General features: G+C 24.2%; 1 protein-coding gene across 2 annotated transcripts in view; it reads right to left on the bottom strand.

Annotated features, from left to right (window-relative positions):
• LOC129606717 (uncharacterized) overlaps positions 1-10686 on the bottom strand; it is a 34834-nt gene extending 24148 nt beyond the window's left edge. Inside the window, exon 1 of one of the 2 annotated variants that reach the window (XM_055517212.1) lies at positions 10582-10686. The gene's annotated coding sequence lies outside the window, so the exon portion shown is untranslated. Of the gene's footprint in view, positions 1-58; positions 80-10581 lie in introns of those variants that run through there. The other variant, XM_055517213.1, reaches the window with a different exon arrangement.
• Between the last annotated feature and the right edge of the window lie 16191 nt (positions 10687-26877).

Below are 26877 nucleotides of genomic sequence, written 5' to 3'. Positions count from 1 at the left end.
ATAAATTAAATTTATTTAATAAAATTTTAAATGAAATTAAAAAACATTCTATACTAACCATGTTTTCACAATCCTAAATTTGTCTTAAGTCCAAATGTAAATTTTTTATTGCTTGCATATAGTTCATATTAATAACTTGTATAAATTCAGTTTTATAGTTTGTAAAATTAAATTTTTTTAAATAAAACCGTTGTACACAAATTTATATCTTTTCAACCTACTTTTAAAAAATACTTCGAATATATGGTAATTTATTGTAAAAATAATCCTTTTATTGCAGAAATACATAGGAAAATTTTCGATAACCACTCGATACATTCCGCACTCTTTATAAGTTTGTGAATATTTTTGTTAATATTTTTTTATATTAATTTTTTATTCTAGTATGTTTTAATATTCTTTATAAATATTTTAATTAATTAGTTAGTTAAATTCCTCAGTTTGGTTCTTTTACATTTACATTTGCTTTACATTTTTTTTTCTTTATAAAATATTTTTTGGTTTTTTCACTAAAAATGCTTTGAATATGAAATCATTTATCAAAGAAAAAACTTCTTTTCATACGTTAATAAATTAATTCGAAAAAAGTTAACAAACAAACATACAAAAACAATATTCTAATGAGTATTATGTTGTGCAACTACATAACGCCATGACCTGCCTTACACGCGAACAGCCCGAGATAGGACTAAATTGTGCAATAAAATGGTAATAATCAACTAAAGGGAAGGAAAGAAAAGAGACCTTCTCTTAAAAAAAAAACAAAAACAAAAACATAAACTCTGTAAAGTTAAAAAAAAACTGTAAAATGCAGAAAGGATTCTATACATAGGGTAAAATATAGTAAAGCACAAATATAAGCTTTTGTTGCATGAAATAATTTCCGTACATACTTTCGTCAAATAAATAATGACAATTTACATTTGCATGTGTGTGTGTGTGAATTTGAAAATATTGAAGAAATATTAGAGTGCAAGGATAATTTTTCTCTATTAAAATTTTCAGCTACATAATATGAGATGTATGTTACACTATAAACGTACATTTTGCTAAAATCATTATTTAATTTTAATAATTTTAAATATCAAATTAAAAGATATATAGTATTAATCAGAAAAAAAAAATTTATTTTGTTTGTAGAAGGCTATTCGATTTATTTCATATATCTACTAAATTTCAATATTAAAGAATTTCTTAACAAATCGTTAAAACTTTTTATAAAAGATTTCAAAATGTTTGTTTTTTGCTTATTCATAATTGTTTAATTTCGATGTTGTGTTCTAGAAGAAACAGGAATTTTGATTCGCACAAAATTGATTTTTTGGGGTGTCTAAATGAAAAGTAAATTAATTTTTCTCAATACCAATGTCGAATTAAGGAACACAGTTTTGCATTGCAGATTATACATATGTGTTTAGTTATTACAGAAAATTATTTGTTTTATAATAGTTAATTGATTAATTTTTTATGGCTTTTTTCAACGTATTTAGATTCCCCAATCATTGAGGAATTGATTTCATAAAAAAATTAAGAAAAAAAAAAAAAAAACAAATTTCTGTAAAAGAAAATTGTTAATAACTACATAATTGACGTTTTTGAAAATCTTCGTTACTTTAATAAAAAATGAAAATTTTTAAAATGATTAGTCTTATTTTCCTGCTTAAGGCTCTTTAAAATATGAAATTAGATACAAATTGATTTTGAATGTTAAACATTATGGTAATTTGGGTAGGTCGTTGCCTGTCTCTTAAATGCTTACAAATCAAAATGAAAAAATCATTGGTTTTCTGCATGAAGAGCTATAAAATGTAAAACAATATACATATGTATTTATGGTGATACATGAACGTATATTGTACACACCTACTTATGCACATATGTATTTATATGACGTGTGGTACATTACATACACATATACATAAATTTTTGTTTTTATTAACCTAACAAAATTCATTGTAAACAGTTATCCGAATTTCTTAACCTCAGACAACTTATAGCCATGACCACAGACAATGTTACCGTGTTTATAAATAACGGAATTCTCAAAAAAAATGAGTATCCTTTTTTCAATATAAAGGGCAAAATTTATATTATAAATAATACAAATAAACGTATACATATTTACATATTCATCTTTCTTTTCAAAATGTGTAACCGATATACATGCATAGATACATACATGTACATTCACTTATCTGTTCCTTTTATATTGAAAAATAACTTGTAGTAACTTTATTTTAGAGAAAAGTTCAAAAGTTCAACCACCCATTTGAAAAGAAATTTTCTTTTAAAATTTTTATTTGAAAAAAGAAGAAACCATTTTTCCCTCGTCTTCTTTTTTTAATGTATGTATGTATATCTGTATGTGTGTGAATGCGCAATAAAAGTCGTCGTTCAATTCGACGATTTTTGTTCAGAAGTGCAACGAAAATTGCGAAGAAATTAGCAATGGCTTTTCGATAAAAATTTCAATAAAGCTCTTTTTTTCGTGTTGAATGAAAGTTCTTTAAAAAACAAAGTTTTCATGCGTTTTATATAAGTTTATAAATATTATTTTATAAAGCAAATTTATGGTTTTCTACTAAGAACTTTAAAATATTATGCTAACATTTCCAAATACATAAAAATATTCAATTGATATTTGATATACGATACAATCGTACGACATACATATATTGTATATTATATTTTCAATGGTCAAATTACAAATAAAAGAATATAAATTGGTTTAAAATATTTAAATTGAACCAAGTAAAAATAGCCTTGTTTAAAAATGCGTACTTTCCAAAAATTGCTCGTATGTCTATTTTACAAAAGTTTCTCACGTAATATATTTTTGTGAAATTTTCAAAAAAAATCTGAAACTTATTTTAAAATTTAACAATATTTTAATAATTTAAAGTACTTGTTTTATAAACAGTTAAAAAAAGTATAAAAAAATTGTATAAGGATAATAAAATTTTTAAATTTTTTAATAAAGCTTTAGTTCAATATAAAGAAGCAAATGTATATTAAAGCATTGATAAATGAAATGTGAAAAAATAAGTTTGACTTGTTTAGTGAAAAGGTTGGTCCAATGATTGTGTTACATTTTGTGACATCATAGCCTATGTCGAAACAAAAAAATCAAATGTAATTGAAGGTTTAAAAAGACCTTAAATGTAAAATTTGTAAAAATTCCAAAAGTTTATATTTCTTAAACTAATAAAGATATCCAGGTCAACCGCAGACCAAATTAAAAGTAGCAAATTATCTTTCATGTTTCTATTGAACCTTACAATATCTTTCATACGGAGTTCAAACGTTTTTTTTATGAGCGTATGTTATGACACCAAATTTGGCATTTCGCCCTTTCGCTGGAAACAAACTTTAGTTTTTGTTTAGGTATTAAACAAACTGACAAATTCTTCAAATACATACTATGTGTATAAAATAAATGCTATGCAAGTTCTAACGGCAATAAAATTTACGGAACAATATATATTATCAGTCTAATGCTATCTTTATGTACATGATCGTCTATCTCGCTATTTTACTCGGAAAGTGAGGAGAAATTGAGTAACTGTCATATATTGGTACAATATAATATTCGAGTGAGAAGAATTATTTGGTATTGCGTATGTCGTTTTTTTCTAAAATGCATACAAAATTTATTCACTTTGTTTTTGAAAGTGAGACGTTCAGTCGATAATTTGAGAAAAAATGCAAAAAATCAAATTGAAAAAAGTAATCTTATTGGAAAAGTGAAACATCCATCAGAAAATCCCGAGAATTCTGATTTGAAGGTGAATAAAAAGTGAATAAAAAAGCGAGACACACGATTTAAGTGAAAGCTTTTAACGCAAAAGCACAACGTTTAGTTTTGCGATGCATACCGTAAAGTCATGAGGAATAATTAAACTAACTGAAGATTATGTGTTTCTATAGACCGGCATGACATATATTTATATTTATATTACCGGGATATACATACATGTTTATATGTATGTACATATATATACATATATATATATATAAAGTGTTTCATATAAGATGACAAATAATTTTAGGGATAATTCTTTGATCAATTTTCAGTAAAAAAATCTATGGTTGGAGGGGGTGCAGATATACTCGATTTCGAGCTACAGCCTGTTGAAAAGAAAAAGGTAGCAGTTTTTTTGTGTCTCATTACTTCCTTTTTAAGTGTGGTATGTGTATATACATATTTTAAATTATTTTTGATTTAAAAACTTTGACTAAAAATTGGCATAGGGAATCAATATTTGGTATAGGGAATCCACTTTTTATCAAAAAAAGAATTCCGGAATTTCCGGAATTACATAAAATGAATTTCGAAATTCCGATATAATTCCGGAATTATTGCAAAAAAAATTCAAAAGGAAAAATAAATGTTTACATTATTTTAAATTAAACAAAATGAAATTTTTATTTAAGAATTTTAGGAACACAAATTCAATTAGAAAAATGAAATGCTGTAATATTTAAAGTTTTTTTTAATTCTGATTTTTAAAAAGTGTTCTTAACGTACACAAAATTATTTAATATCAGTATCATTGTTGGATGAATACACAATAGATTATTGTAAACGTTCTCTAAAACTTTAAACCTATAAAATTTACCTAATATGCTTTGTACTAGGCTTGTATAACAAATATTATATATCTAATATTATTATAATTGTATATTTACCGTATTAAAAATAATGAAAATAAATTTAATTCAACACAAAAGTTTTTATTATGAAAACAAAAAAAAAATTGTAAGGAAACGCATAAATTTTCTTTTACTTAAGGCACAGTGCTAGAAATTTTCGAATAAGTCATTACAATACTAATACCGCAACGCATACAAGATGAGGGGTTATGTGATGGCAACAAATTTTGCATATCGAGTTTTCGGTTCGATAAAAATAAACTATTTTTAGAAAGATGTCGACCTGTCGGTCTGCCTGTGTTTGCACACTTGTATCTATATATGTGAGTTTGTTTTGGCTATGTCACAAATTGATCAACTTTTGGAATATATCAACCCTTCGAAACTGCACTTTTTTGCGAGTTAATTTTAGATTTTTGCCCATATAAAGAGAAACAAACAATAAATTTCCTTGAAATTAAATATTTAAATGTGTTAAAACAATGAACATATAAATTTTTTGGGGCGATCAGGTCTCGGAAACCAAAGTAGGGGCTGATTTTACATTTTTTATAATATCTACGGAATGGATTGATGGGATTCCTTGAAATTTGATATTTGAGCTCTGGTTGTTACCGAAATTAACTGAAGAGTTTTTCAGGGAATTTGGCTAGCACAAAGCAAAACTCTACTAATAGCCAAATGTTAACTAAAAGCTTACTAATTGCAAAGAAGTGTTTAAAAGGCATTTTTTATAATCTTCTGTAACACTTTCATTAGACAATATACATTGCGGTCGGTTATGTGCTGATCACTTCAGAATTGTTTTTAATTATATTTATGTCACTTGCTGGAATAATAGTTTATTAAAAAGGAGAAAACGAGCGATGTAGAAATCCAAATATTCCGGAATCCGATTTATTTAGGTTTCGGAATTTCGAATTTTATAAAAACGGATGAATTTCGGAATTCCAAAATCCGGATTTGGTTTCCAAGGTTCTTTATTAAGTATTATATTCCAAGCGTTCCATTCCGTCCTTTCGAAATTTTTTTTATAATGGTAAGTCGGTCACTAAACTTGTTTGTAAAATTTTTCCTGTGAAGTTTGAATTATAGTTTTTATATGTTACGAGTATTAAACTGTTTTTAAGGCAACTCTCACAACGGTTTACATCTTATTTTTTAGAAAAAATGTCCTTCTTTTTGATTTGATTTACAGACATAGCCAAATTAATTCAGGATTTAACGCTGTATATATATATAATGTATGACAATTGCTTAAGCCGCTGCCTTAATCGGATCCAAATTAAAAAAAAAATTATTTATAAGAACTGTTTACTATTTACCTAAACAGGTTGTAAAAAGTAAGTAGATCTCTTGGTAATGTATTTTCGAGCTATTTTTTTTTTGTGCTAAGCCTTATTCCAATAAACCTATATATGTATAGTTAAATAAAGAATTAATATAAGAATGTGTTTTATTTCTTTATCAAAGTAAATTGTTGGATTATATTGTTTTTAAACAATAAGTATTAATTCAAAAAACTGAGGTTGTTTTGACCTTTCAACTGACCGGACTTTGCAAACAAAATTTACAAATATATATTTATACATACACATACTCACACAAAACTTCTGTGAATTATATAAAAAATGCTGTTTGAATGCACTAGTAGTTTCATAATATTTTAAATTTTTATCATGACGTATTTTTGGCTCTAAAATTCCAGATAGTCTACATTTAGTTTTCATTTAGCAATAATTTTCTATGGGACTTATAACTCGATATTTGAAAGGTATCTCAGCCAACATTAAATAAGATTTATTATAAATCACACTATTATTGGATATTTTGACTGAATTTCTTCAAAATTCTTCTGAAATTCTGATCTAATGTTAATACAAATTCTCTTTTTCATTACTATTTTTCGTAATCACAAATTGGCTTAGGCTATTATAGCATCATCATCTAGGCAATTATAGGGTAGTTTCTATTTATAGGATAGTCTTATGGTGACTTTTTAAAAACATTAATTATTTGCCACTTTTTTTAGGTGTGTTGGTATAAATCGATATTTATGAATTTTGTTACGTAGTTCACGTGTATGAAATCTACTAATGAAAAGCCTATGTAAAGCATTTAAAATATTATTTTGAAGTTGACATATTGTAATTATAACGTAACACTATAATTTTTTTGTTATATTGAATCATTTCGTTTAATTCCTAATTTAATTTTATATGCATATAACCTTTAGTTAATATATGCATACACATTATTTTATCATAGCAGGTCCAATATGTTAATTATTTTATGATTTTTTGCAAAAAAAAATTTAAATACAAAAATATTAATTGACAGCTGTTTGAAATATAAAATTAAAACACATCTATATGACGGTATATACCGTATATATATACACATGTGCATATATAATATGTAATTATATATGGACTATTGTACATATGTTTTAATTAATTGATCTAACTTAATATATAAGTTGAAACCAAAATTTTTCCCTTGTATACTTAAAATAAAAATATATAAAATGTATGTATGTTTACATGTATACACATAAAATAAGAAAAAATTATTTTAAAATTTATGATTAATATAATAAGTACAGATGTACATATACTCTTTTAATGTTAAATAAAATTAGTATATACATAAATCTCTATAACAACAACTTCACATCAAATCTTAGAAGATAATATATATATATATATAATAAAAGAGAGACATAGAAAATAAAAGCAACATAACATAAATAACATACAATGTACATACATCTAAATAAATTATTATATAACTAACAGTTGAACGACCTTTTCACGGCAAGTAATTCTGTAAAAATAAACTGGTTCCCAACGTACAATTACAACCAACTTGAATAAAAGCGAAATCGACAATATACAAACATATATATATATGTATATAAATAATAAAATTAAAATCAAAAAACCTAAGCGAACAAAATAGTTATTATACAACTACAAAGTTATGTAAAATTAAAAGTTCGTCTGCGCTGTCTTCACCTTTACAATATACATTTTAGCTTAATAAATGTTGTTAGATGGATAGCAATGTAAGCCCACGTTTAGGAAAGAATAAAACAAATTCATTGCAAAGAAATTTTTCATGTTTGCAGAAATAACTTTAAAAAATATCAATAAATTATAAAATCTTTTTAAATTTTTATTTAAAATTTAATTTATTATTAAAAGTTAAACCATTCAAAATTTTGTGGTATTCATACATACTGTATTTTACATTATTGAAAGCAACTTCAAATTTAAAAGCAATGATATTTAACATTACAATACAACAAAATACATCCATTAACAAACACTTTCAACGCGACTTTACTGAAATTATAAATTTCTTGTTTAATTTTCGGTCCTTACAGCTGTTCGATTTAAGAATTATCAAATTTATAATACTCTCCTGGCTTATTTATTATCTTTAAACTGTAACCATATATTATATAATGGCGTTAAATAAACACATTAACCTTGCTTATTTAAAATTGTCAATTATAAAAATTATTCATGTATTTGTTCTATGTACGTGCATTCGTATACTACCAATAAAATAAATTGCTTTTTAATTTTTAATATTTTTGTATGATTCCATTCAAAAAACTTATCCTGTATTTTTAAAGCTTATAAAAAAGAAAGCTTAAGTGAAGATAACACATTAAAGTAGAAATGTATATTAAATATTTATAAAAATTATTAAAATTTTTGCCAATAATAAAAAAACAAACAAATTAAACTTCATAAGCAATGTCGATAAAGATCTACGCTAAAAATTTAGTTTTATATTATTATAAAGCATGTCAATTATACAGATAATATATATATACAAGTTACATATACATATAGTTAATCGCTAATGAATGGTAACGAGTAAAAGTTCCTTCATTGTTTATTGGACAGTGATCAGTAATAAATTGTCTTAGGTCTAACAAGCTACAACAAGTTAAATTGGGCTATAAACTTAGATCCATCTTGTATGTATATAAAAATTGTTGAAATTTGCGAAGAAGAATAATATTTCTTGAATTATCTAAGCATATTTCATAAACTGAAAAGGTCAAATCAAAATGATTTGCTTTTCTATTTTTAATACGAACAAAATAACGAAATATGAAATTTCCATGTTCCACCCTGTATATACCTTAAATGCTTAATGAAATATTTTAATAGCAATCATGAGTCAACCAACCATTTATATTTAAAAAGTTCAACGTGTGTTAAAAGCGAATTTAAAACAAAAAAAGAATTTTTATAAGTTCATTGGTCTTCAACAGAGTGTTATTTTTTTTTTGCTTTTCATTTTTTGCGTTCTATTTTATAAAAAGACATTTAATTTTCTTTTTTATTTTTATTGATTAAAGTTATAACATGAATAATGTTTTTTTGAATAGTGTTTATATAGCACTATACATATATAAATGATAATAATTTAAATAATTAAAAGCTGATCGAATTGTTTTGTAGGATTCATGTTCATGCGATAAAACATTTCAATTAAACAAATAGTTAAAAATCTATTTGTATATTACAAACTTATATTGTTTCTTTAAGTGACGAAATTCTTATTGATATATTAATATTTAAATTTACAAATATTAAGGTGCATAAATTAAACCAAATCATTAATTTACTCTGACAATAATTTGTTTTCTTAATTTTTTTTGTCAAAGTTAATCCCCAAGCAATATTATTTTAAAATTACTAAACAAATAATTAATATAAATTGAATTAGCTACTTATGAACACCTTTATATACCATTAAAATTTATTTTATATTATTTATTTTATTTTATCAATTTTGAATACGAAATTTATAATACAACTAATTTGATAAAATGTCTGTTTAAATCAGTAATTTATTTTTCCTGTTTTTAAAAAATATGACAGAGATAATGTCTAAAGCCTGTAAATGTTTTTTAGATTTGAATTGCAGAAAAAAACGAAAAAAATTTATTGGGGTAAATTAATAGTCATGTACTAAATTTCAATATTTATACTTAGCCATCAACAGCTTATTGTCAACCTCTCAATTATACATTTTATTTCATTAAAATTAGAATTTTCATTATTTTTCAAAAGACTAAGAAGGGAAACTCGAAAATTTGTTAACCGTAAATTAATTAAGCTAAGAATAAAAAATAATAAATTCATAAAAATATTGAATATTACAAGAAATACAAACAAATTACTAAAATATTATGCTCCAGTCTTATGGTTATAAAATTATGCATGCATACATACACAGTATGCTCAATGTAACTATTATACTTACATAAAATTTTTCTTTATCATTATTTATGCATTTTTTTAGCTAAACTTAAAAACAACAATTTTCACATAATTTTAAAAAGTACAAATGTAAATGACGTAAGTTATATTTCATTTTATTTTTTATGTTGTTTTTTTTCATAAAAGTTTTTTAAAGTCAAAGTCAAGGTCTTTTTTATAATATTCGCATTGATTTGAAAATGTATTATGGATACTTAAATTCGTTTATAATCATTAATAAACATTAATGAATAATGTAAAATTTAAGAATAATTTTCAAGTAAAATATGAATAATATAAATGGAAACTATTAAATTTAATCTAGTTTCAGCATCAGTTCCTAGATCTAGGTTTGGTTCCTTGGCATTTTTTAAAATTAAAAAAAAAGGCAATCAGCAAGAAACATTATTATAAATATTTATACATACATATTTGCATATAACTTTTAGATATTACAATCCAATAAAATGTTAATAAACTATAAGAATTTTGTAGCGACAATAAACAGTGCTTTTAACTTTAGCTGCTATTTATGTTACGAAAGAGATTATAAAAGTACCTATAACGATTTCGAATCATCTGATTTATTTACAAAAATATTATCTAATTGTTTTTATTGTAAGTTATATTAAAAAATTACCTGTATATTTTTAAATATTAAGAAATTTAGTTTGAAATAATCCATTTGATTTATATGTATATATGTGATCCTTTTTGGGATGTTGGATTGTAATCCTTTCTTAGTTTTCTATTTTACTTTTTGTTGTTGAAAATAATCCAATTAAATAAAAATTGCTTCCTGTTATTTTATATTTTTTTCATATTTTTGTATGTCTTGCATTTAAATAACAAATTATACATATTATTGGTAACATAAAAAATTTTTTATATTAAAATTTTAATTAATATTTTCATAACACTATCTTCCATTTTTTCACTCAAATATCTTTTAACAGTTTTTAAAGAAAATCATATTTGAATAATATTTACATGTTTTATTTAATATTTTTTATTTAGATAGGTACTTTGAATAAATAAATATTTTACGTGTAAACAACTAAACTTTTGTACATTTAAATTTGTTATAAAGAGAATTATATCTTCAACTTTTAATTATATAAAATATATATTTTTGTTTGTTTATTTTATTGTTCTCAGCCTTTAATTATCAATACTTTGTGCATTTATGTATATAATATTATATTTTGCTATATTATAAAACATCGACTTGTTTTTAAAAAAAAAAATTGAAAAATTTCAAAATTTCTTTTTGCATAATATATGTATGTATTTCGGTATGCACAATATATATGTATACATCATTTATTTTAATAGTGCAATGTGTTTCACATAGTCCTTTTAATAATCCATATTTTTACACAGAAAGTTGTCGAATATTCTTTTCGCGGCAACATTTAAAAAATAAAATTGAAAATTTTCAATTAAAAATAAAACAAATAATTTTAAATTTCATTCTTTTTAAATATTATTTATTAAGATAGTATTTTTGCGACATTTTATTTTATTTTCTCTATTCAAAAATTTCTTTTAAAAAGCTAATAAATATTTGTACAATAGTATATAAATATATATCTATATGTATGTATATATAATAATAAAAAAAAAGAGATCTGAGATTTTTATTAGAACATTCCGTCTGTTTTGTGTTATTGCCTACAGAAAACTAAAATCACGGAAGATCATTTATTTTGGTTAAACTTGACACTCTAACGAATATAACATATCTAATTGTAATAATAAAAAAATAAAAACAGTAAAATATAAAGAGCTAAGGTTCTTCTTTAATAAAAAAAAAAACTTCGTACATGTGAGAAGTTAGCATTTCTCTGCACAGGTAGGCGCATTGACTATCAGGAAATGTTCGTTATTATTTCACACATATACCATGAAATGAAATATAAAATCATATTATCTTTTTCAGAAAAAGTTCTCTTTAATATACTTTTTGTTTATTATATACTTTATTTTATCAAACAGTACATACATAAATTAATATGAACATTTTTGTTTACATAGTTTGATTATAATTGAACATTATAGATGCATTTAATATTTTTTTACGTTATTGTGAAGCGATAATTTTTACTTTCTCAAACTTCAATACAACAAGTATAAAACTGCTGCCATCTTTACAATAAAATAAAAAACAATAAAAATTATAAAGAAAGAGTTTGAATTATATTTTAGAATTATTCTGTGAGAAATGAGAATTCTCTTTAATAAAATCTGAAAAAAGCGAATAAAACGAAAAATATGAAACTCTGATCTTAAATTCAACAGTTGTTTAAATTACGTTTTATTCTAAATGTATTCTTGACTTACACATATAAACGTCTCTTTCATTTAGTAAATAAACGTATCTGAGTAAAAATATTATCTTCTGGTATATGTAGTATTGAAAGTATAACGTATGTAGTATTGCATTTGTAAAACTTATAGAGTTTTATTAAGTGGTTAATGTAGTATACATGACGTGTTATCTATTCAGCTCGGTTGAGCACGCAAAAGCAAAAAATAAAAAATATGCATGAGGTAAGAAAAATAAAACTTTGTTCTTCAATATAATACATAGTTTTGCTTTTTTTAGTATTTACCTATACGTTTTTGTAATTTTTTTTATTTTAATATATTTAATTTGTGTGTGCACATATAGTAGATAATAGATATAGTATTGTAGATACATAGGGAATAAGAGAATAATTCTCAGAAAGTTTTCTTCTTTAATTTCTATAATATAAGTGCGAGATATTTCACTCTATTTTATTAAAAGAAAATTCTAAATATTATCTACCTATACACATAAATGAACATAATATATACATAAATATGAAAATTTCACAATACAAAGAAAAGAATGTTCAAGAAATTCTCACATAATATACATATATTTTTTTAAATTTGCTAATGAGAGAATTTAAAATATAGTATTTAGTGTAAACGAAATAAAATTAGTTTTATCTAAACAGCCGTTTCACTTTATTCTACATGTTTTTCGAAATCAATTAAGTTTATACATACATATTTAAAATAAAATTTTATTCAGTCAAAAAACAGAAATAGGTGCAGTAAATTTGTACTATTGCGTTTGATACATATTTCATCCACATTTTATAAACCTACTTAAAAATTTTCTCCTTAGGTAATATACGCTCTTAATATTTTCGCGCAGCAAATTTATCTGCATAAAGAATATGGGAATATAATACATACATATACAAACATATAGTCATACATATATTTTCCTATAGATATATTTTCATGCTGTAAATATAGGAAATATTGTGGAAAAGTAATGGCACAAAAGAAATGTTTATAAAAAAAAATTGAACAAAATATTTTTGAACTCCAAGATTATGTATGTATTTAGTTGTAGATATAATGAGTGAGGCATTGTTTCAAAACTTATATAAAGAATGTGCCAGAAATAACGGTAAATTTATTAACGAAATGATTATGCATTTAGTTTTCTTTTATCGTTGTTCTTCTTGATGTGTTTTTCTTTTCATATATTTTTATGCATGTGTATGAAAAAGAATTTTCAGAGAGTTATATCGTATATAGAATATTTCTCTATTTATTCTCTATTGTTATTCATTCTTATAATATTCACTTATACTTGTTTTTCTAATACTTTCCGATATTAGGAGTGAATTTATTTATAAATTTTTTAATATATTTTTTTGAAAACACTATTTGAACAAAAAGAAATGATAAATAAAAATAAAATGTAAGGTAGGTATAATATGTATACACGAAAAAAGCTTGCTCTTTTTATTAATTTCAATTTGTTGAAAAAGTAACAGATTTTAAGCTAAGTATGTATGCATTTACTGGAAAATCTTTTTGCACAAAGTAAAAGAGTAAAACTATACATAAAGTGATTATTTATACATCCATGTGCATAGTACTTTCATATAGTTTATACATAATTCTCCACCATTAAAACGCAAATAGACAGAATTAAAATTGAACTTTAACAAATTTTATAGGTCGACTCCTTAATTGTAGTTCATTGACTTACAATTTTCATTTTGAGTTTTTCGTTTTAATTTATGTATAAAGAGAAGAAAAAAATACAACACGTTCACATAAGATTTAGTATTTTTTGTTGTACAAAAAATTAAATATAAGGTTTCCTATTTGAAATATTAAAATAGATGAAATATTATTAGACATATTTGTAAAATTAGGAGTTAGTCAAAAGTACAATTACAGTCATAACGCAACAAATACAATAAAATGTAACACAAGTTGTATTACAGTTTCAAATATATAAAAATATTTCAAAAGAATAAGCGTTTTTAAACATTTTCCGTTTGTTAGTTTGGTTAAATTATAATTAAAATGTTAACAAATTGCAAAATAGATGAGTTTATACAAATTTAAAAATGTGAAACAATTGATATGCAATAACTTAAAATGATTTAGTTCTTATTAAGTTTTACGAATTAGTGGTTCACAAAGTCACATTGTCATATTCGCCTTTGAACTCCAGAATAAACGTGGAAGAAAAATTTAGACATCTATAAAGAAAGACTCTATACTAATTTTATCAAAAATTTTAAACATTTTCTTTAATCCGTTTTTGTAACATTGAAAGAAATTAAATGCTTCATTTTAATATTTCAATTAATTTTTTATGAAACAGATTCAATTTTTATCTGAATTCATATCGCAGTTTATTCTATTTTGTGTGTGTTAGAAAAACCGTTATTCATAGATCGTTGATTTCAATTTCTAATGCAATTTTTTTTCTCATTTCTTTCTCCTAACTATAAAATTTATAAAAATAAAGTATGTTGAGTGTGTTTAAAGAAAAAAATAGCAAAAATAATAAAAATTTATAATGGAAAAATTTAAACAATATGCAATTATAAGCGAATCTGTTGTATATAAGATTTTATACTAGGTAACTAGTTCAATAACCGCAAATAACCCAGCAGCATAGCTTAGATGCATTTTTTCTGTTGATGTTTCTGGTATTGCCATTTTTTTGCTGTATTGTTTTTACTTCCAATAGTTTCTGTATTTGTATATAACATTTTATTTTTGTTCAGTTGTAGAGTAATTTTCATTTGTTTATTTTCTAAAATTTTTTTGCTTTTCCATGGTTCACACAAACAGTGTTGGAAATATGGCGGAAGAAAAACTAAATATGCATATACATATTATAATTTAAACTATTTTTGTTATAATATATTAATGTGTGAACATTACAAAAAATATTTTGAAAAATTCAGAAGATTAAATTTTCTTCAAATTCTCATTTGGAAGGTGCTTATTTTCAAAAGATATTCTGAAAAATATAAAAGATTTAAGTACGGAACTTGGTTTTCCTTTAACTTTAAAAGTTAATTACATATGTACATATATGTTGAATATAGAATAAACCGTTTAAAAGTATGTATTGTTCTTCTATTATATTTTTTTTTAAATTGCTAACGTATATAAGAACCCAATGAGAGAAAAAAGTTATATTACTTACATAAGCGACGATAACGGTCATTGGCCTTTAACATAAATTTGAGAACACGAAATCTGTTATGATAAAAAAAACATAAAAAATCTCTACATTCTCTTCAATGTCAAAATCTCTTCTTCAATTTCTCTTTTCGTTATCACCGACTCGTTTTGCTATATTATAACTGAACTACATTGTACTCTTTTCTTTCTCTTTATGAGCTCTTCTTAATATTAAACTTTTTTTTTAAGTGTTAGTGAGATTTTACATTTTGTAATACAAACGCAAACGGAATAAATTGATTTAAAATGAGAATGAGAATTTGTTTTTAAAGAAGAGAAAAAAAAATTCGTAAATATATACACGATAATGGCCTAGAACTTGAATTTCCGTGTAATTGAAAACTGCATAATGTAAAGAAATACAAATAATGTACATATACAGTAAAAATTATTTTTTATGAGTAGTTGGATTTTGAGTTTCAACGTTAATATTTCATTTTAAAGTAAATTATTATTTATTTGGATGACGTTAGAAAAGTTTTTTTTAATGAAAGAATATTATTTTTGTAAAATCTGATATTTAAAATAGTTTATATTAATATTTTAGAATATATGTTTAAGAGCACTTATGTACATAATACATATTATGTTCATACACTTATGTCCTTATATGTATAGATGTCTATTCTAAAAAGGTGGAATAAGCAAATCAGTTTGTACTTTGTCAGATCATTCTATGCAAGGAATTTTTATTTCAGATTTTTGATGCACTTTAAAAAGACGAAAAGGATTTTGAAATTAAAGATTTTATATAGTTTTTAGATTGTCCTAAAACTATATAAATTTTATATTATAATAGAATAATAGAATATAATTTATATAATCGTAATGTTATATATTGTTTATAAGTATTCTTATCGGCATTCAAGTATGAGACTGAAAGTTGATCTGTCTTATGAGGTTTACAAGTAGGTGAACTGTCGTACTGCCATTTATTGAGATAATATAATGGTTTTTTTAAAGATTGGAACTTTTGTAAAACAACGGTGTTTTCGAGAAATTTATTTACTTATATCCTACATATGTTTGTATATATTTTTTTAATTTTTACTTGTCTTTTCGCTTGGTATGACACATTATTCGCTTCAATACCTTTCAGAACTTGAAGAATATAATTACAATTTTGTACACAGTAATACAGCATCTACTATCCAACTTTCCGTCCTGGATTGTGCACTACATTATATCTTTCGGGAATACAAAATTCTTTTGGGGCTAACGTGGATTATTGATACATAAAATTGTGGATTATTAATACATAAAATAAAAAATTAGCTTTTTACATCAAAAGGGGATCTCTGATACATAGTATAAGAAATTAGCTTTCTTACATCAACAGTGCGGAAATCTGACCCATAACATTGGAAGTTTTTATTTTTATCTTTTTTTATGCTTTTTATTAACTTATTATTAGCTCAGTGTCTGTTGGTAACATTAACAGAATGCAGAAATGTAACATTATGAATACGATATAATATCTTAATAATTCGTTAAGTTTACATTAAAAATAAATTACTTAAACTTTGATGCTGTTGTTTTAACGAAGATGTAGATTATTATTATTTATATATTTGAAAATTTTTTGTTATTTGCATATTTTTTGAAAATAAAATTAATATTCTCATAGATTTAAAAATTATTTTATTTTATTACACAATATACAAGTAAGTGATTTCGAAATGCACAAACGCATGAAAATATATATTTATGTAATGATGCTTACTGTAATTTTTTTTAGCGTATACAGGATGTTTCGCATAAGGTGGCAAATAATTTTGAAATTCTCGCTAATGTTTTTATCTACAAATTCATATATGCCTGTGTGTAAATGTGTATGTGTGCAATGGACAGTATCAAATAAAAATTTTGCTGGAAAATTTGTGTTCGTGTAGAATTAAGGCGAATAAATATAAAATTCATATACGATCTGAAAATTTAGGAGCACTGATTGCAATATACGAGGTTATTTATTATAATTTATTTTTAATTTATTTTCCTATAACTCACAATTTAACTTCATTTTCCATATAGTTAATGCAGAGCAGAAAATATACATACATTATGTACTTTGTACATTATACAATATAAACGATTTTTGCAATAATATTATTGTAAATGTATTTAACCTTCAAATTCGTTGCGTTTTCTCTTTCCTAGAAAATATTCCAAAAAAATTTTTGTTCAAATTTATTTACTGTGTTACTGAAGTATTATAAATTTATATTCTGTAACAGTTTGATTTATTGCAGCAATTGTGATTATTGAAAATTTAAACAAGTAAAAACGTTTCAGTCGGTATGAACCGATTGAATTATATCCTGCACCTTTCATTGTTGTATAGCAATTACTCAAACCTGTGAAACCATTCTATAGAAACTTCACGGATATGTCTGACCTATAACTGAACACACAACTACCAAGTTTCATGAATCTGACTTTATTATTTTTCCAAATATTTAAAATTAGCTTTTGGAGTTGTATGGCAGGTACCCGAACCTGCCAAGCAATTCCACTAAAACTTCGCTAATATATCTGATCTATAATTGGACGCGCAACTGCCAAGTTTCATGAATCTAACTTTATTTAAAATAAGCTTTTGGACTTGTATGGGAGCCACTTGAACCTGTCCAGCAATTCCACCAAAACTTCAGAAATATCTTTGACCTATAATTGGACACACAACTGCCAAGTTTCATGAATCTGTCTTTATTATTTTTCCAAATATTTAAAATTAGCTTTTGGAGTTGTATGGCAGGTACCCGAACCTGCCAAGCAATTCCACCAAAACTTCAGAAATATCTTTGACCTATAATTTCACACACAACTGCCAAGTTTCATGAATCTGACTTTATTATTTTTCCAAATATTTAAAATAAGCTTTTGGACTTGTATGGGAGCTACTCGAACCTGTCAAGCAATTCCACCAAAACTTCAGAAATATCTTTGACCTATAATTTCACACACAACTGCCAAGTTTCATGAATCTGACTTTATTATTTTTCCAAATATTTAAAATAAGCTTTTGGACTTGTATGGGAGCTACTCGAACCTGTCAAGCAATTCCACCAAAACTTCAGAAATATCTTTGACCTATAATTTCACACACAACTGCCAAGTTTCATGAATCTGACTTTATTATTTTTCCAAATATTTAAAATAAGCTTTTGGACTTGTATGGGAGCTACTCGAACCTGTCAAGCAATTCCACCAAAACTTCAGAAATATCTTTGACCTATAATTGGACACACGACTACCCAGATTCATGAATTTTATTAGTTTTTGAAATAATTAAAATAAACTCTTTGAGTTGTATGGCAGCTACCCGAACCCGTTGTCCGAATTGGTCCAATAACAATAGGGTTCGTCCTTGGCACAAAAGAAGAAACTTGTGAAAGTTTGGTGTCGATTGCATTATTCGTTTTTGAGTTATCGTGCGATCGGACGGACGGACATGTCTGAATCAACGCAGAATTTTACGCTGAGCAAGAATATATATATATGTCCATACCGCAGATGACTCCTTCAAGTAGTTACAAACTCCATACCAAAGTTAATATACCCTTCACGAAGTGCAGGGTATAAAAACCGTAATGACCGTAATTTTAAGTAAACTATATTATGCAATTTTAAAATCACATTCCTAGGAAAATTTTTTATAGAAAAAAAATGTAAAGGCACAAAAATTATTTATTTCTTTTTTAATTATTTTCAAAAATTGAGGAATAGGGAGGCTAAAAATTTTGAAAGAATTTGAAAATCTAAAAAACTTAAAATGAAATTTGTAATTTTCCAAAAACCTACATATTGTTATGCAAGTAACTTTAAAATAAGTATGTAACATTAGTGTTTGGGATACATTTGCAGTTTATCAACGCTAATTTTATTTTTTCGCGTAAAAATAATTTTTAAGAAGTGTCATTTTAATGAGAATATAGTATTTTATAATTTTCACTAACTTATTCAAAAAAAATAAAGATAGTGGCCAGACCTTGGTGTTTTTTTAAGCCAACTATAAAAACGTGAATAAACATAAATTTTTGCAATACTGTACTCGCATATGTATACTCAAACAACTCAATGTTTGAAAATTTACAAAGAATTATTAAGCCAACGTTAAATATGTGTGTGCATATGCGTATATGTATGTAGCTTTCTTGTAGATTAAACCATAAGAAAATAACGGCATATGTAAGTGAAATTAAAAATGTGTTAATATTAATTTTCTTCTTTCCTGATTTTCTCTTTAAGTTTTCCATTTTTGTTTGCTTCTCCATTTAATGAAAAAAAAAAGTTTAAAAGAAATTGAAAAGGTTCTTTGAACTTTTAACTTCTACAACTTTCGTGATTCATGATCCTACATTTAAATGTTTCAATATCTGTTCTGACTGCGAACTTTCTAAAATTTTATCAATTTTACATACAAATATAAATACATTTTTTTCATGTAAAAACATAGCATGTCATTTTTTTATTAAATTTTCTTTAAAACAAACTTTTTCTTTTACAATAAAATTTATAAAAAAAACTCTGTTCTCTTTAGATCTTTGATTAAAAGATCTCTTATGTGTAGTGGCTCTTACCTTTCCTAATTCACATAAAAATAATTTTTAGAATATCTAGAGGGAGAAAGAAATCTCTCTAATTTAAAAACTTCAAATAAAATAAAAAAATTTTTTTAAAATGAAATTAGGACTAATGTACATACGTGTTCATCGGGATGCCAATCTTAAACGAAAACAACACGAAAAAATTAAAAGCAGAAATAGAATTAAAATATAAAGAAATTCATTGGATTCTAGATTAAACACCCGATATAGAACAAAATCCTCAACTATAACTCAATTATTGGTGCCGCAATGATGGTATGGTGTTCAGTTTGGAATGTGTGCCAAACAGAATCATATCCAAATAATAGAAAAATTTCATGAAAATGCTTTAAGAAACATGGTGGTTGCCTGTTTGTAAATGCGATATGTAGAATTACACATAGAAGTTTAAAAATTTTTTATGTAATTGACGAAATTAACGAACGGGTTAGTCTCGCAGTTTCTTTGGGGCAACACGTTAGTTTCGGCTTCACGTTATACAGAATTTTTCAAGAAGACTTTTAGGTTTATCCAATCCGATTTAGCATAAAATGTGCTTCTCTGAATCGAGGAGTGCTTCATTTTCTCTGCAGTAGCTTTGAAACCAGTTTTTGTCTGGTCTAAGCAGACTGTTATAATATAAAGTTGAGGGTTTCCTGGTATAAGATAACTAACGAAATCTCAACTTCCAGTTTATTCCTCCTACTTTATTGTGCTATAATAAATATTTAAACGTAAGAATAATATAAATTTACATTCCTATATATATTATAGGTACAGCTTTACAGTTGCACATTTAAATTAGTTCTTTATTTTATAACATATTGTGTTCTTCTAAAAGGCTGCGACGAATTTCATCGCAGGTAGATTTAAAAATTTAAAATGTGAACAAATACCCAGTTTTTTTTTGTTAATATAAAGTACCTCTAACAGGTATATTATTTCATTTACCTCTTTTCAAAAAACAATAATAAAAAACAAAATATCCTTGCCAATAGTTAAACAGGAAATGAAACTGTTACGTACAGTTGTTTTTAGAATAGACAAAAGAAAACCTTTTTAGTTAGATATTTTAAAATGTGCATTGCCAAGATAAAAAGGGTTACGGTTAAAATAATCTCTTTAAGTGTGAAAGATGTAAGAAGAAAATGTGTTATAGAACAGTTGTAATGTAGACAAATAGTTGCCTTAAAATAACGGTTCAATTTAAAACATAAGAACTGCATCACCAAAAAATATGCTTTCAATGATAATATAATAGTCATATCCTGTGAAGTGTTAAAATTGTAAATGTAAATTGAAATTCATGCTTTTTGTATCATTAATAAGAATTTTTTTTTATTTATTAAAATCAATTAGTTTTAAGCATTTGTTGAAACAAATCAAAAAGTATATTGTATTCTAGATGTAACATAGAAATCGATCCAGATTTTTACCAGTAATTTTTTTTTCTTTAAATTTTACCAGTTTTGCATTATGTGTTTTGATCTTTCAATTTTTTTGCCATCCAAATACACAACAAACGTAATAGATGTAAAATTTCATGGTGATCGGAAGTATAGTGAAATAATCTAAAAAGAGTATATAAAGGCATAATTTTTATGTAGAGATAATATGCAATCTCTATTACAAAATGTGACTATAATAAAGACTTGCTAAAATGTTTATGCAATAAAATAATATTCAATAATTCAATTAATTTAGCAATTCGTTTTATGTCTTTTTAACAGTATTTTTACAGAATTCATGCGTTGGCTTCGGACTTTTAGACGAGTCGTAATATGTACAACGTACACACTCATATGCATATGCATACACATATAAATAATTACACGTTCTAAAAATCAAATCAAAAATGTCTTTAAAAATAGGTGCAAAACGTTTTTAAACTCAAAGTTCTAAAAAGTTTTTTCTTTTTTATTTTTTCCAAACTCAACTTTTATTTATCATTCATACAGAAGGTTATTTAGGTTCAATAAACTATAAACAAAAATATTTTCGTATAGGAACAAAAAAGTTTTCGATGACGACGATGAAAGGTAAATTAAAAAGAATCGAAAGAAAGCAAAACAAAAAAAGAGCAAAAAAAAGTGCTCTTAATAAGAGAAAAAGTTAAAAGATCGGTCATTGACCCAAGCCAAAAACAAAAATCTCTTTTAATTTTAATTATATCTTTTCAATATACAACTTAATTCCCTTATCATTTAAAGAACATAATTATGATTTTTTAGATATAATTTATACAGTTTTAGTTAAAAATATACAAGTATTCTATATATGAAAATATATCCACATATGATATTTTAAATAAAATTATGTATTAGATATTATCATATCTTAAAATCATATCTTTCAAAAAATAAGTTAAATAGCATTTCATGCTTTCTGTCAAGTAAAATTTTCCGGAAAAGATATTAGTTAAATAACAAATTAAATTGCAAATTAAAATACATGTTATGTAGTAAGTTCCAAAAATATAATATAATATAATATAATATATGCATATAATTACTTTCATATACACAAGCATAATATATATGTACGTAAATTTTTAGTTCAATGAACTCTTGAATAATTGTATGTATAACCGCATACATACGTACAATATACGTATATTCATGTATAATCGAGATTTCCGACAAAATATTCCGATATTTTTTCTACATCGCCAATTTAACACGAGAAAAGACAAAAAAATGAAAACAGAATAAAACTTAAAAGGTTATTGAGCTTAAAACAGGACGGAATATAGGTCAAATTGACGTATGTATAAGTTTTTGCTTATTCTTTTTTTCATTGAGAATGTTTTAAATTGAAATTATGTACAATTTATTGTTATGTACATGTACATACGTTAGGGTAACCATAATTTGACTTCAAAAAAGAAAAAATTAAATAAATATACGTATCTTACAATACGAAATATGTATGTAAATTATAATGTAAGCTAATAAATAAAAAGTGAAATACAAAAACATGTTCTAATAGATGATATTAAATGTTAAGAAATTTTTTTTTTATTAATGTTAGGTATATTAACTATAAAATGACAAAAACAGCAGTTAATAGCTTCAAAAGTGTTATTGTTATCCTCCTAAAGCACTAAAAATAGAAATAAAACCAACATCAAGAAAAACACTAGTTTCTATTTTCAAAATAGTTATTGTTATCCTCTTAAAACCACTAAAAATAGAAATGGAAGTCATGGAAGAACTGCTAATTCTTAAATATTTTTTGTAATTTTATATGAATACATAAAACACTGCATAACATAAAATATACATAATTACTTATGAATCGTAAATAAGAGAGCATTTGAACAGATATTAAAAACCCAAATAAGAGGGCAGATGGCGACCTTAATATTTTTTTGCATTAACGTATAAATAAGTCTAATATATCTAACATTAAAAAGAAAGAAATTTTTTTATATAAGAGTATTTGTGCATTATTTATTATTAATATTCTTATTTATTGTTCTTATTTATTATACTATTATATATACACATATGTACTTGTTTTTATTTTTTATTATTTAATTATTGCTGTTAAAATATATATTATCTTTTTTTTAATTTTAAATTCGTTAAAATTTGTCTATTTGCCTTAAATTTTAAATTCGTAAAAATTTCCACATTTTAATCCTGCGATATCGCGTAAAAACATACAACCACTTTTTCCAAAACATCTTATCAAGGAAGATTCGCCGTGTTTTTGAAATGAACTGCTTACGTTTTAAAATTTGAAAAGTTAATTCAAACATTTTTAATAAGAAATGAAAGAAACACAAAGACTAAAAAATAAAAGATCAACCGTTATTTTTATTTATAAACAATGATTATATTAGCAGGGCAATTACATTTGCTCTAAGGTTATAAATTAATATAATATCACAAACAAAAAAATCTAGAATCTACAATAATTATGATAATAACGTTCTGAAAAATATCCAAATATAAAAGAAGAAAGTGTCATTGTTTGAAATTTTATGTAGGAACATGTACTCTTAATTTTGTCGCACATATTATTCACAAAAAAGTAAAAAGACGTTTTAAAATTTCAAAAAAAAAAATTAAAAATTTGCGATAAATAATATATTCCTACTTTTTTCATGAACATAATACATACACGAAATTATTCCTCTTTTATTTTAAATACCATTATGACATATTTATTATATTTTCTATACAAAAGACTTAAGCGAGAAGCTCGTGATCTAATGAACATACTTTAATATTATAAAATTATAAGGAATAAAATTGACAAAAATAGCAGCAAAAGTAATAGTGACAGCAAACATTTTTTTAAATTTTAAACTACAAAACAGTAATTTGTGAAAACAAAATTAATTTTAAAATTTTGCTTTAAAAATATTTATGTGTATTTATTTTATATATCTGTGGGTATATACATACAGCTATGTGTGGATATAATACGAATTAATTGAAAATTAAAATAAATTGTGTGTTACAAATTCAATATTGATTTGTTATATTCTTTGTGTATAGATATATATACTCGTAGTTATAATATTGACTTAAATGTTAATGAACCAACTAAAAACTAATATAGAAATGCTTTCTATATTAGCTATAAATATGTAGACATAAAATACACAAACATAAGTATATACGCATCGCATACAATCACTTTTTAGTTGTACGAGTAGTTCATATTCATTTTTGGTTTGTGTTTCTTCTTATATCCATTTTACTTGCTTACGTTCACCGTCCCATTTCGAGAAAATAAAAACAGTAAAAACAGCAGATACAATAAAAAATCTTATAAATAAGAATACTTTTTCTTGTATTTTTCCATTTTTTTTTGCATACTTTTTTACGTTTGTTCTACATCGGTCATTGACCGTTGAAAAGACAGTACAAAAGCGTTAATGAAAATACAAAAGCAGTTTGAGTTTTTTTTTAATATTATCGTTGAAAGTTGATTTGCCTCGATTATGAAAATTTACCCGAATATATAAATGCTTTAAAACATATATGTATGTATGCATGTATAGTAGTATTATATGAATATAATAATATTATGAAAGAGAGAATTTTCTTTAATTTCTTCAAACTATTTCAATTTGCTTGCAGAATTTAAATTTTTCACCAAAAAAATTGCATAATATATGATTTAATTTGTTGTCAATTTTTTATAAAATACGTACATATGTATGTGGAGGGGCAGTAATGTATTGACAAAATTCCTCTAATCAAATTTTATTTAAGTACTCTTATTTTTAAAAAACATACATAAATCGATTGGTCCATACTTGTTTGTCCTTTTCAGCTTATCTTAGTGGTTTTGGATATTTTACATGAATGCAATCTTTATACAATATATTTATATACAATATATATTGCACATAATCAATACTTTATCCTTTTTAATTCTTATTTCTCTAACTTTTTTAAGGAAATGCGACATAGAAAAATTAACTATTTTGAAGCTTACATGACTAAAAAATGATTCAACTCTAGCACCTTAATAACAATAGCTCTAGTATTATTTTATCAATGAATAAAGACAGTGCAAGTATAATAAATTAGCGCCTGATATAAATAAAATATCAGAAAAATTAATTACAAAACATAAATGTATGTAACTATCTTTGTATGCCATTCAAGCTATATTGCAAATATCTTATACACAATTTATATTTTATTGGTATAAATTGGCATAAATTCTGCAAAACTTAAATAAAAAAGCAGAAATACAAAAAAAAATTTTCAATATATTTTTAATGGTAAAATATATATATATGTAACTACATTTTTTTGTTTCTTATTGAATTTATAAAAAAAAATATTAACTAAATTTTCTCTTATATTCCAATCATATTAGTTTAAATCAGTTATTCCATGTCAGTTAAGTATTTTTTCTTTATTTTTCCTTCTTTTTACTCCTTTCACGTTATACACATACACATGCAGGTTCTAGAAGTTTTTACTCTTTCTATTTAAAAGTTTATTCACGTTCTTATTTAAAGTTAACATAGATATGATAAATATAATGTATATATGTTTTATACCTATGTATATGAATAAAAGAAAATAACAAAGAAAATGAAAAAATTAGAGGTAAAATTGCGGTACTTTTCATTTTCATTGCAACAGAGAAGAGCTAAGAACGTTTAGCCTAGATTTGAAGTGAAGTTCGATGAACTGCGCACAAATGATTTCTGGTTTATCACATACTATAATTTTTTTCTTTTTTTTTGTATTGCTACATGATTACTGTTGTTCCATTATAACTTTTCCTTGAATTTTTTACTTGTTTTTACTTACTTTTCGACTTTACTTTGTAAATATACAAAAATTAATTAAAAAAAATTATTAATTTGCATAGAATAATATATGTAGACATATAAATATTACGTATTATGATTACATATATAACTATATTAATATAAAAAAGAAATAAAATATTTTCGTATACAATAATTGAACACAGTAACGATTAAATTTTAAATTTTAAATAGCAAAATCAAACAAAATCAATTTTATGTTCCTACATATATATAAACATAAGTATTTCAATGCGCATATATTTATGTATATTTACATATACACATATATATGTAGGTATGAATTAAAATTTTAAAGAAATGTTTATTTTGTTATAACCTGTTATTATATTGCAGAAAAATATTAACTAACTGGTTAAAAAAGCAACTGCGTTTTCTATTACAAAATAGTAAAAACGAAATAAATAAAAATGTGGGACAATGACCGAGGTATAGAGGCATTCCAAATGTTATGTATGTGCTTTGAATGTTGTGTTTTCTTTTATATTTCTGTTCT

The sequence above is a fragment of the Condylostylus longicornis genome, unplaced genomic scaffold (genome assembly GCF_029603195.1).
Source record: "Condylostylus longicornis isolate FDR11 unplaced genomic scaffold, ASM2960319v2 ptg000022l, whole genome shotgun sequence".
Classification (NCBI taxonomy): domain Eukaryota; kingdom Metazoa; phylum Arthropoda; class Insecta; order Diptera; family Dolichopodidae; genus Condylostylus; species Condylostylus longicornis.
Note: the sequence above shows the minus strand (reverse complement) of the source record. Positions and strands in the feature narration are given on the sequence as shown.